Genomic DNA, 12365 nt, shown 5'->3' with positions numbered 1-12365 from the left:
CTCTCACATGTTCTTCTTTCTCTATGTATCTCTCTGTTGCTCTCTCTCTCTCTATGAATATGTTGATTCTTCTTTGTCTCTCTGTTCACCTGCCCCCTTATGCTACCTCGTCCTAGCTTTCGACAGATGAACTATCTCTGTAAGCCACCATGCTGTGCTGTTTCACCTCAAGTGCTTTGATGGGTATGACAGGATAAGACAGACAGACAGACAGACAGACAGAACTAAGGTTCCTTATGCCTATATCGAGCCAGTCAGGCAGGCAGACCAGCAGACCAGACAGACCAGAACCCATTTTGTGAACCACTGACAGACTGCATAAGAACACACTATTGATTCACCACCAAGTTCATTTGCCAGCCCAATTCATCATGTTGGGGGAATAGGTGCGTGGAGGTGGGTTTGTCCAAGGCAAGGCAGACATACTGCAGTGTGCTCACGAGCAGCTTCCAGCCCACTACCTCTAGCCTCCGGACCCCAGCCCCCAGCCCTAAGACCCTAGCCACCAGCCTCTAACCTGCAGCCTCTAGCCTCCTCCCCTAACCACCTCCAAGCCTCCAGCCTCCAGCCCCATCTAACACCCAGCCTTTAGGCTCTAGCCTCCGACCTCTAGCCTCCAGCATCCAGCATCCAGCTCCCCCCCCCCCCACACACACACACACACCTGCTCCTGGACAGGGTGTTAGAGGGGCAGCGAGGCATGAGCAAGGCATGACCAAAGCCGGCCCGCGCCCAGATCATGTGACTTGACTGGAGCAGGATATTGTCTCATTCAGCACTTCTCCATCATTCAGTAGAATAGAGGAACACAGCAACATACCGGCCCCGCCAGCAGCCACTGAGGACCTGCCTGCTGCCTGCCCTGAGCTGAACAAACACTGGAAACAGCCCTGGACACCTCTTCTGTCAGATAACCCACAGAAGGAACCTCACTGTGCGACATGCAAAGCATCACATTTCACCCTGTGTCATCCATGCCATTCACTCTGCTACAAAACCTGGTGAATAATTGATTTCTCAGTTGTCAGAGACTATCCCTCATGTTCAGTTGAATAAATATCTGAGCCTTTAAAACGGACAAGTGTGACTTTAATTTCTTTCATTCGTCGGGGGAAAACGTTTACTCCAGTATGCCTACTATAAAGCTAGACTATGGGTGTCCTTAGCCACATCACCAACAGTGGGATAACTGCTGACTCTCAGAGCCTCATCAAGTGTTCATGTTTATATAGATTAATATAACAAAATACCACAATCATTCAACCTGAATGAACCTACACCAAAGAGCTCCAGCTGAATTCAAATCACACACTTATTCCAAAGCCTGCCAGCAACAACAACTGTCATCAAAGTCTGATCTCTCAAAAAAAAAATTATGAAAGAAAACCATGAATAGCTTCCTACGGCAGTAAATAGTCCACACGCGTTAGATATGAGAGAGGTCACCTCCTGCCTGCCTGCTTACCTTGGTCGTGCGTGTGAACGTATGGAAGAATCGCTGGGTTATCAGCTCAGCTCCGCGCGGCAGGCAGCCACAATCTCCCTCAGTCTCTCTCGCTCTCCAGTGCTGTAGTACGCTGTGTGTGTGGCGTGAGTGTGAATACTCTAGCTCTCTGGCTGGCTATTGTTACAGGCAGGGGAGCCGCACTGAGCATGCTCCAACTGAACAGCCCTTGCCGTCGGCATGGAAACCGGGAAGCGGCAGCCGTGTGCCCCAAGTGTTCTCTCTCTCTCTCTTTCTCTCTCTCTCTATCTCTCTCTCTCTTTCTCTCTCCCTTACTATACACACTTAGCCACGCAGTTAACCACACACACACTCACACAGCCACTCTCCTTCCACATGGTCTCATAGCAAAGCTCAATGGATTTCCCATCCGGTAGCCTCATTCTCCCTCATCCTTCACACACACACACAAACACACACATACACACACACACACAGATTTCGCACATCATTTATCATTCATTTCATTAAATCACACATGCTGAGTGATGTAAACTTAAACAGCTGCCCATTCTTAAAATTGTCACTGACAATGAATCTCTATCTAAATCAGCACTTTCCCTGAAGAATAATCAACTTATCTGAAAACCCATGATACAAACCAAGCTTTACCATCTTGTAGCCTGGATTACACTGATAGCCCCCCCTGTATGAGGGTATTTAGTAAGATGGTGTTGTGTGGTGTAATTACAGTGGGTTTTGCTTGGCATTTGTGGGGCATATGGATAGGGATAATCTGCCGGCAGCTCCTGGTACGACCCAGGCACCCTACTTCCTGTAAGGATCACAGCCAAGACAGCCTGCAGCCAGCCAACACAGACAACAGTCATAAGGCTCTGTGTGTGTGTGTGTGTGTGTGTGTGTGTGTGGCTACCACACACCATGTGAAAAAAAAAGTGTAATTGCCTGATCTACAATAATCCCGTGGCTGCATCAATACTACCAGAGCTAAATAGAAACAAATGGCTCCTCCTCGTTTAGATTTTGCCTTTGTGACTAATCACCAGAGGAAAGTGGAGGAACCTGCAGTCAATATTATCAGCATTCAATACTGCTCCGGCCTGGGGGCTACCTCCACTAAACATAGCTCCTCTCTTCAGGCCAGGTCAGGCCAGGTACAGCCAGTCCCCATTGACGGGGCCATGCTAAAAGCCTTCATGGTTGAGCAGAGCTCAGGCTGTCAGAGCTCTGCTCTGCTGTGCAACAACTCTGTCGTGTCAGGGGAATCAACGAAGAGGATGCATGGAACAAGGAGGTCTTAATCAACCGAATCAGAGACATGAATCAAAGCAGGCGTTCGCATGAGACGCAACCGTCGCAAAAGCAGCCGTCAAAGACTGAACACGAATCCACCAGCGTGAGGGCGGACGCCTAGTGGGGAACGCTTGCTGTGTTCACCGGTGGGCCGACAGAGGAGAACCAGAGACATCCGACATGCCGTGGAGCCTGACAGGAGGGTGTTCAGGCAGACCCGGAGCATGAGGGGGCTCTTGGGCGTGTTCCTATCCCACTGGGGGGGGACATTGTGTTGCAGGTGGCCCTCAACACCAGAGGGAGGACTGGCCGTCCGCTGCCCTCCTCCCGCCCCGCGTTTTGTATATACATCATTGATGAGGGCTCCGCCACGCGCTTAATAATTCATCGGGCCCTTGCTCCGCTCTGCTGTTCGGTGAGTCACGGGCAGCCTTGGCGGAAAGAGGGGGGGAGGGGGAGAGGGACGCCGAGAGAGAAAGGGAGACAGAGGGAGGTGGAGAATCGAACTTATCACCATGTCTCTTCTTTTGGAATTTGCGTGGCCCGTGACTCAGGGGGCTGCTGGGAGAAGTGGGCACAGCGTGAGAACGACGCTATGCTAGGAGAAGCCTCCGATCTGAGCCAGATGGCGGGAAGTCGTCAGAGAGAAGGGACAAACGTCAATGTCACAGGGGTTTCCCTCACGCATCCAGACGCACACGCGTGCGCAAAGGCACACGCGCACACAGAGCAACACAGCACAATATGCAACGGCTACAGCAACTGCAAGCACAGGACATAAAAGCAACTGCATTTTATTTATGGAGTTTATATTCAAAACTGTCCATGGCAAAGCGGAATCAGACCGATGAATGTTTACAGCCAGGCCGGACAGCGTAAACCAGAAGCCTTCCTTCCGCTGCATTCTAGAACATTCACCAGCACACAATGGCTAATGTGTTGACCCCCTCTAGGGAGGAACAATGCACTGTTTATGACCCCCTCTGTTACATGGACATGTTTTGTCATTGAAGGGAGTAGAGGGGTGGTGGAGATATCTTTGTGTGTGTGTGTGGGAGGGGGGGGGGGGTGTTGAAAAACTGTCCAGGGTTCACTGGTTTGTTTTGCTTTGGCTCCAGTACCATGCATGACAACCGCAATGCTACTGGGAGACACAATGATGACCTTTGATGACCAGCCAGATGAGAGAGACAATCGATTGTGGGATGGAGTTCATGTACAAAGGACACAGTGACACAGCTACAACTGAGGTGGTCAGGCTCACATTCTGAAACATACAGTATATTCATATTATCACTGGTTGGAGGCTATATTCCCATGTTATCGACACACCGGGATCGATATGAGGCAGAAGAATAGGCTAAACCGATGAACTACTCTATATGACCCATGCAAAGGCCGGCACAGTGGTGAAGACACCGGAACCAAACTGAGCTATTCCACTGCTTTGAGTGTCATAGAGTCAATCATCGTCATAACACGAACGCTTCAACTGCTGTCGAGTAGCCTCCTGCCCATGACACTGGCATCATGGGCTTACACTCCCCTCCACTTAACACAGAGCAGTGTGAGCAGGGGCGAGGCAGCATGGGAACTGGCCCACATTCCTCAGCAGAGGTGCTGCTTCATTGAGTCATGACAATTGTGTGATTGTCTGTGTGTTGTGTGTGTGAGTGTGTGCGTGAGTGTTGTGTGTGTGAGTGTGTGTGTGTGTGAGTGTTGTGTGTGTGTGTGTGTGTGTGTGTGAGTGTGTGTGTGAGTGTGTGTGCCCTCAGCATGTATGTCAGCATTCCAGTTTGGATACATGAGGACGCCACAACTAAGCTAAATTAGAGAAGGCAGATTCCACATCGAAGGTCAGCCACTGGAACAGATGACATGGATCGAATTGAATTGCTCATAGAGAACTACAGCCTACGACCCAGAAAATACACGCACACAGACACTAACTCCCCAACACACACACACACACACACACACAACCTAATTCTAACTGAGTTTTGATCCGTAGGTATAAAGCCATATTGGCCCAGTACAAATGTTATGGGTCTCGAAGGGGTGGAGGGCCACATCATCCATAACAAGAAGCCAGCTCTCTGACCTACATTCCCTGGCTGACACTGGTAGGCACAAGGGCAACGGGGTGGTAGTCCTGCTGAGGCAGTCATAGCTGTCTGACAGTGTGTTGGGTTCAAGAGACCTTCAGACCCTAGGCCCGGCCTGCTGATTAAATGTCCTGGCCGTCGAGAGAACATGCTAACACAATCAGGCTACCACAGCAGTACAGTACATCGAATCAACCAGACAGGCCTCCTGATGGGAACCCATGAAATCCGATTTCCCTTATCAATCCATCGTCCCCGAAGACAGCGAGGGGTTTATGGCTGAAACATGATCGGCCTGGCTCCTCTTTCACTCAGCTACGGGCTGCTAATCAGCCCTGCATGGTAGCCCCTTTCCAACTAATTCCACTGAGCCACATTCAAGCACTGCCGAACATAATGACATGCAGCCACATCACCACAGCTACGCATGTCAACCAGCTAGACTGTTACCGCTGGGAAATCATAGAGGAGAACCTCGAGGCCAGACAGAATCTGATGCAAAATGTCTATTTCAAGCCTGTACTGAACCTCTTCACCAGATAAATACTCAACTCTCGAATCAAGCTTCCACTGTCTAGGAAGGGTGAAATGCATGGTCCTCCACAGTGGAATGCACAGCATGATTCTTATGCTAAACCACCATGGATGGATGATCCCATTGATTCGGTAGCTACTACACAGATGAGGGTGTTTACAGCCAGATCAATACTGTTCCTGATTCTGCTTGGGAAATTGTCAATATTGCTTATAAGCATCAGTGTAGTATGAGTGAATGTGTACGTGTGGTGTGTATGTGTATTTGTGTGCATCTGCGTGCGTTGGTTGGGCGGCTTGGCCAAAGCGTCTTGGCTCAGCCTCATCAAGATTCAGACAGCTCCATGTTAATAGGAGGAAGTGCGCACCACTTCACAGGCTTGAATATTTACACAACAAAAGGCAGGAGAGGTCCTTTTCAGCACGCATGCACATCTTGAGCATTATGATGCAGAGTACTCCGTGGGCAAGCGGGGTCATCATGACATTGAGCTGGGACCCTCTCAAAGCCACAAGCGAGGAAGAGTCTGTTAAAACAAAGGGGACATCTACATGTGAGGATGGACCTCATCTCAATCCTATCCACAAGTAGCCCAGACTAAGCAGTTGACGATGACTGCCTTGGCTGAGCCGTAACCAAGATTCCTGTTTGCCAGAACCCTGCCTGAGAGCTGCACAAGGACACACAACAGGGGATGGACCTGCCGAGGAGGAAACCTTGACAGCTGTGAAATAACAAAGCCTGGGTGGCTGTTGACACTCCAACACAGAGCAGTGTGTGTAGATAAGTGGGAGCTGGGAAAAAAATAAGGCGTTGTCGGGCCTTAAAAGCGATAATATTCATTTGAATGAACAAACGTCACTTTGAGACAGGCGGTCCTTTGTGAAGTCAGGGAGAGCTTACGGGGCAGTACAGACCAGCAGGATTACTGCGCCCATTGGGCTTCGCTGGAGAACAAAGAAAACAGAAACAGAATGATAGAAAAATACGTCAATCCTTCTGCTTGAAGTAAAAAAAAAAAGAATTTCCCGCATCAGTCATGACAGAACCTCTCTCCTGATGTATGTGAGAGACCCAGAGATGTGTCCTGAGGTTCTAAAAGGCCTGTGAGGTTCCTCTCTCTCTCCAGGACTGACTTACCCTTTCAACCAGACATGGTCAGGGGAAAGCAATAGAGCAGGGTACTGCCGATTCAGCTCCTTTGAGGATAATCCCCAGGTTTCACTGTCTAAAATGCAGCCTTGACCTGAATAACAATAGTTGGCAGCTCTACATCTACATTCAACAATCAGACAGGTAACGGGGGCCGGGCTGCATTCTTATACACACATTACCATTCCGCATCAGATGCGCATCACATGCTCAAACACATCCACCGTCAGCCTTCCTCTATAGGAACTGGACGAATGTACATGGAGAGAATAGCAAGATATTGTATTTTCCCCACTTTGCTCTGAGGAACAAACCCTGTGTCGTTTTCTCCTATGTCTTTCCTGTTTCGTTGCGGAACAGTCTCCACTGGATAATTGCCTTGGGATGGAAAGTGGGGATGTTAAAATGAGAGAGTCGGTCGGGCTAGCCCTGCAGGGCGCCCAGTTAGCCATGTGTGGTGTGCGGTCAGCGTGAACAACCCCGCAGGGTGACTGACTGGTGAGCAGCCATTACCTTTCCAGACACTCTGCCCACAGCCTCCAGTCTACAGGACTGGCGTGGGCTGGGAAGGGAGAGAGATAGAGGGGGAGAGAAGGCAGGGGGTCGGAGGAGGAGGAGAGAGATCACAGCAGGAACGACTCTGTATATTTACCCATGGCTACCCTCAATGATGTGTACACAGTGCATACAACAGTGCACACTGTAGGGGAGCTTTTACTGAGGAGCGGGGCTGTGAACTGTCCAGGCACTGTCACTCAGGGACGGGCCGGCTGACGGATGGCCAGGCGGCCTCTAGTCTATGGCATGGTACCTGCTTCCCTTCTCTTGGGGGGGAGTCAGACATGCTTTGTGCTTTCTTGGTTTGAAAAAAAACAAAAACAAGAGGCTAATACTAGACTAATAGGCCTTAATGGATTTGCCTAGCAATGGGGATAATCACTATGTTGTTACTGGGAGATCAAGGCCATACTGGACAAGGCCATGAGCTGAATGACGAAGGACAGACGCTGTTGGGACTGTAGGTCCTGTTTCCTGGGCAGAATTGAAATCGAATTCGCTGATAGAATGTTATAAATGCAAATTTTGTGATGCGAGTCAAAGTTGCATGGGCGAAACTGTGAAGCAATATAACGTCAGCATAATCTGAATAACAAACACATTGAATGTGACGGGAGCATTGGATCTCATCGTAGGATTCAAATGGCCCATTGGAAAAAGGAAAACAGAGAGAGTGTCAAATATGTTCAAAATGAGCTAATCCACTTTGTGTGTGTTTTTTGTGCACTACCCATTCTGTATCAGCTGTCAAACTGACAAGCCCTACCAACGTGTTTTAGCTCATGTCATTTCCTCCACCAGGGCTAGTTTGTTTGACAGAGCGTGGCTGGTAAATGCTAGGATTAGCATTTTATGAAGTAACCTTCCTGACTAAGAGTGGCATTCATTTTCTACTTCAAGGTTTCCTGCTCAGGTCAGAAAAGCTAAATGTGTATAAGGTTGCAACCAACCATCACACACTCATCAAGAGCTGTGAATGTATAGTTATACTGTCGTTACGCACACACACACACACAGACACACACTCAGGATACACATTAGCGTATAGGCTATGTTTGTATATTGTAGGCTACTGTATGTGTGTGTATGTGTGTGTTAGAAGGGACACTACTGGGACACTACATCACTGATGTCGTTTTTCATTACCATTGTGTTGTTGCCCCAGCTGCACAGCGTTTAATCACTCCTCAGGTAATTAGTGTATCTGCCGTACGGATAGGGACAGGCTCCCAGCCCAGCCGAGCCCAGCCCGCCTCCACTCCACCTCAGGCCTCCCTGCTTGTCCTCCGCCTGCTGCCCTTTTGTTGATTGTCTTATCGAGGGGGGAGGAGGAGTGACACATATATCTATGTCTCTGATCCTGCCTTCATCTGGCTCCCCATGCAGCTGTGACTGATGTTAGAGTGGGACACAGAGGGAGCTCGGGTCTGTTTACCCCTCTAGCCAGCCACAGAGGTCAGTCTCAGGGGAGGAGGGGAGGGGAGAGATGAAAGAGGAGGGGACTGTTGGGCCGGCTGCTCTCGAAATGGACGGCATGACTCACTGAGGTAGCAAGCTGGTAATTACCGTTCCTGACAATATTCAACTGCCATTGTATTTCAAAAATGAAAAAATAAAAAAGCTATCAGTTTAAACAACACATTACTGCCGATTCCTATCAGAGCAGAGGAGAGTGAAGATGGGAGACATTCATCAATAAGCCATTTTCAGCATTTTCAGCATTGTATTACAAAGGTCTAATGGTGTTCTTGGAACAGAACCGCATACCTTTCACCAAGGACAAGGGCTAGCTGATATGACCTTAGATCTATGGGAATTTGTAAACTGCTCTCCTCCAGTCACAAATACAGCTACTAGCACTGATCTGCACAGGGACTATCCTCTCTCAAGTGCTAGAGGACACGCACAAACTAAATATAGATCTGAAAATACATTTGCTGTGGTACTTCTACTTGCATGTTATCAATTTATTTATGTAGGCCTAATCCAAGTAAGAGACAATTTAAAATCCATTATTAAGGTTGTTAATAAAACAACAACCTCATGTATAATAGCAGCAGAGAGGACTAATGAGGCCCTCTGAGAGGTAACACAGACAGCTCAGTGCCAGCGGAATGTCAATTTATGATATTTGAGTGAACCCCTTCTTTCAAGTCAATGATGTCCCAGCAATTCTGTTCCAGCCAATCGCCTTTGGCGAGGCGAGCTTTCCTCCTTGTCTTATTTTGTGAAAGCACTGTCAATCCAACTTGAGATGGATGAAAGTGCAGAAGTCCAGACGAGATTTGGGGTTTTGCTGTTTGTCATATTTAAATGTATTTTATAATATGACTTGGTGCAGCTTTAAAGGACTCAGTACACCAGATAGAACTGGCTCAGTTTGAGTGTTTGTTTTAAGCTACATTAAGAAACACGTGGACAGTCAAACGCGAGAAAGCTTTTTAATCCATCTTTGGTGTCAAGCATGCAGAAAAAATTCTATACACTATATCTCAGTAATATTAGAACTGCATCCATCTCTGTAGGCCTATACCATACAAAAACAGAACTTGTTATGACTGTAATCACTGCTCTAATGACCATTAAGGATCGAAAGCTAATGGCCTGAAAAACTCTCAATCTCAGCCAATAAGTTAATGGAACGCAATTACACTTCCTCCAACCGAGCCGACTTGCCTCAAATAAGAAGAGTGCCATTATAGAGCCTGTCTAAATGTATACATCAGCATTAGAGCATCTGAGTAACCCTCACCTGTCCAAGATATCTGCTGGCCTGGCAGCTGTAGCCTGACTGATGGACTGTCTCATTAAGTTTAGTGCTATTGACTCCTGTTAGCTCCCTGTGTGGCTATGGCCACAGAGTCCTGGACTCCACAGTGCCATTCCCTGACCTTTATTCCTCTCTTGATTAAATCCCTGTTGATCTCAGTGTGGATCTGGAGAGCATAAACAATCTACATAAAAATAAAATGGTTTGCATAGTTCTTTCAATGTGTAATTTCACTTTGTCCCCATGTCTTTTGTCTTGTTCCATTTTTTTTAGGGCAAGTGCATTGTGCGGACCAAAGTTCCAGCTGATCAAAACATTTGACTTGTAACCTATACCCTCTGTAAAAAAGACAAGTGGAATTCAACTACAATGCATGGATGTACTTGAATTACACTGACTAGAGATGTTGAAATCAAAATGTGAAGCACTGATCTATTGACATTAAGCCATTTGCACAGGTTTCTTAAAATGAAAGAAAACCAAACTGGTATCCAAAGACAACATCTGCCTACTTTTAGCCTAGATGTGCATGCACACGTTTTAAGTTCCACATGCCTTGCCACCTCAAAAGCACAATATTACATCAGTGTCTGCTGAGGTGCACCTGCTTCCCTCAATTGAGTGCCTGGTTTAACGCTGCATGTGATACTAATAGGCCTTAACACTGACGACAGAAATCCCCATAGGTTAACTGACCTCCCTCACCATGGCAGCTGTTTCGGATTCCATCGCTGACACTTTTACACAGGTAATGAAATCCCGTTTTACAGGCACGCACGACGCTTATCCTATTACCCAGAGACAGACAAAATATAATTTCTGGGAAAACGTTGAAAATACAATAGTGAAGTAGCTTTATGTAAAACGTGGCCTACTCATCTTACAAATGTTAAACAGCATGAATCAACATTAATTTCAGGGGTTAGCCCCCGTACAGCTATGGTTTTGTTTATGAAGATTTGATATGATTTTATTTATTTCAACAGTTTCCTGTATTATTGGCTGCATTTTTCTAAATTGAATTTGTTAGCACGAGACGTAGTCTAAAATTAAATCCCAACATCAGTGATACCAAGTTCCTAATCAATACCTAATACTGGAAATGTACCCAATATAAAAAAAAGTGTTATTACATACGTGATAGCTATAAACGTAGGCTTCTGTTAAAAGTTGGGAGGAACGTTGGCAGAACAGACGGTCCTGGTCCCAAAAAAAGTATTGGTGCATACTCGCGAATATATACTGAGTACGCACTTCCATTAGTTTGCGGGTCATAATTGATAGTAAACCATAATCAATGTTTGTAAACGAATATCGTTTTAGGTAGTTTTCTTACCTTGTTTATTTGTTCAGTGCAGTGCAGAGGCTACTTTGTATCATTTGGTCCTTAATGGGTTTCCTTGGTAACCGAACGCAGAGCAACCCCTTGGACAGAATGGTAAAGATGTTCTGTCCCTCCTCCTTCCTAAAACGAGGCAGGATAAACTCAGACCAAGGGAGCTTATATGCCTACTTACTCTCCAAACCAAGGAGGTGACACCTACATGATGATCTAATAGTTCTATATTACTGAATAATACATTTAGGCTTACTTAAATTAAAAATACCTTATTTCCCCTTTACACATATGGCACACAAAACTGACCCCCCCCCCCCCCCCCCACACACACACACACACACACACACACACACACACACAGACACATGTTTTATATAAGGGCTATTATTATCAAAACACCTGGTACACTTATAGGCCTATGTTACCTTCATCTTTAAACCTGACATGCAGTACAAGTGTATACCTACATTTCATCCTATTACAGGGAATTAATGTTGTCTGAAATATGGATAGTAGGCTACTACCTGACTATTATCTAACTGCAGGAAGGGTGTCTGTAACCGGACAGGTTAAAAACGTTAGACCCTTGAATACACAACAATACCAACAATGTATTTATGAACACGGTTTTATTGGTATTAACAAAGTTTAAAACAGGAAACTGTCATCCTATAAAATACTAGCAGAGGAAATAACACAAGAAAACAACTCATCAATTCACAGTTAGAACAGGGTGGCCAGACTAGGCGCCGGCAGTGGAAATGGGTATTATCTGCAAACCTGTAAAGAGGGCTATAGTAATCTAACCGACCGTGTGGTAACCCTATAGTGGAAAACGTCAAGATGTGCAAAGTTTAAGCAGTGATCCCCACTGAGATCAGTCTGTGCAAAGCGTGTAAACAATGACACTGCAAACGTACGTGCAAAAACTGCAAACAATCTGGCACTATAATAGCATGTGCAATATGCAAACAGCTGGAGGCTAAATGAGCCAACAGGTAAGATCACCACCCAGTATGACAACACAGAGCCCCAGGTATGAAGATAATCGATATAAATATGGTGACACTGCGGGCAGCCAGTGGAAAGTCTAACCACAATTTAAAATACACAATTCCCTACTCTAACGGGGAACGGATTCGAAGGCC

General features: G+C 46.6%; 1 protein-coding gene across 6 annotated transcripts in view; it reads right to left on the bottom strand.

The window, feature by feature from the left end:
• arhgef49 (Rho guanine nucleotide exchange factor 49) overlaps positions 1 to 11345 on the bottom strand; it is a 33889-nt gene extending 22544 nt beyond the window's left edge. For 3 of the 6 annotated variants that reach the window (XM_084689780.1, XM_084689784.1, XM_084689785.1), the window contains exon 1: positions 11215 to 11345. The gene's annotated coding sequence lies outside the window, so the exon portion shown is untranslated. The other 3 variants (XM_084689781.1, XM_084689782.1, XM_084689783.1) reach the window with 3 other exon arrangements.
• Between the last annotated feature and the right edge of the window lie 1020 nt (positions 11346 to 12365).

The sequence above is a fragment of the Hypomesus nipponensis genome, chromosome 23 (genome assembly GCF_054491055.1).
Source record: "Hypomesus nipponensis isolate SF chromosome 23, ASM5449105v1, whole genome shotgun sequence".
Classification (NCBI taxonomy): domain Eukaryota; kingdom Metazoa; phylum Chordata; class Actinopteri; order Osmeriformes; family Osmeridae; genus Hypomesus; species Hypomesus nipponensis.
The sequence above is the reverse complement of the archived record's forward strand: the minus strand, read 5'-3'. Positions and strand labels throughout refer to the sequence as shown.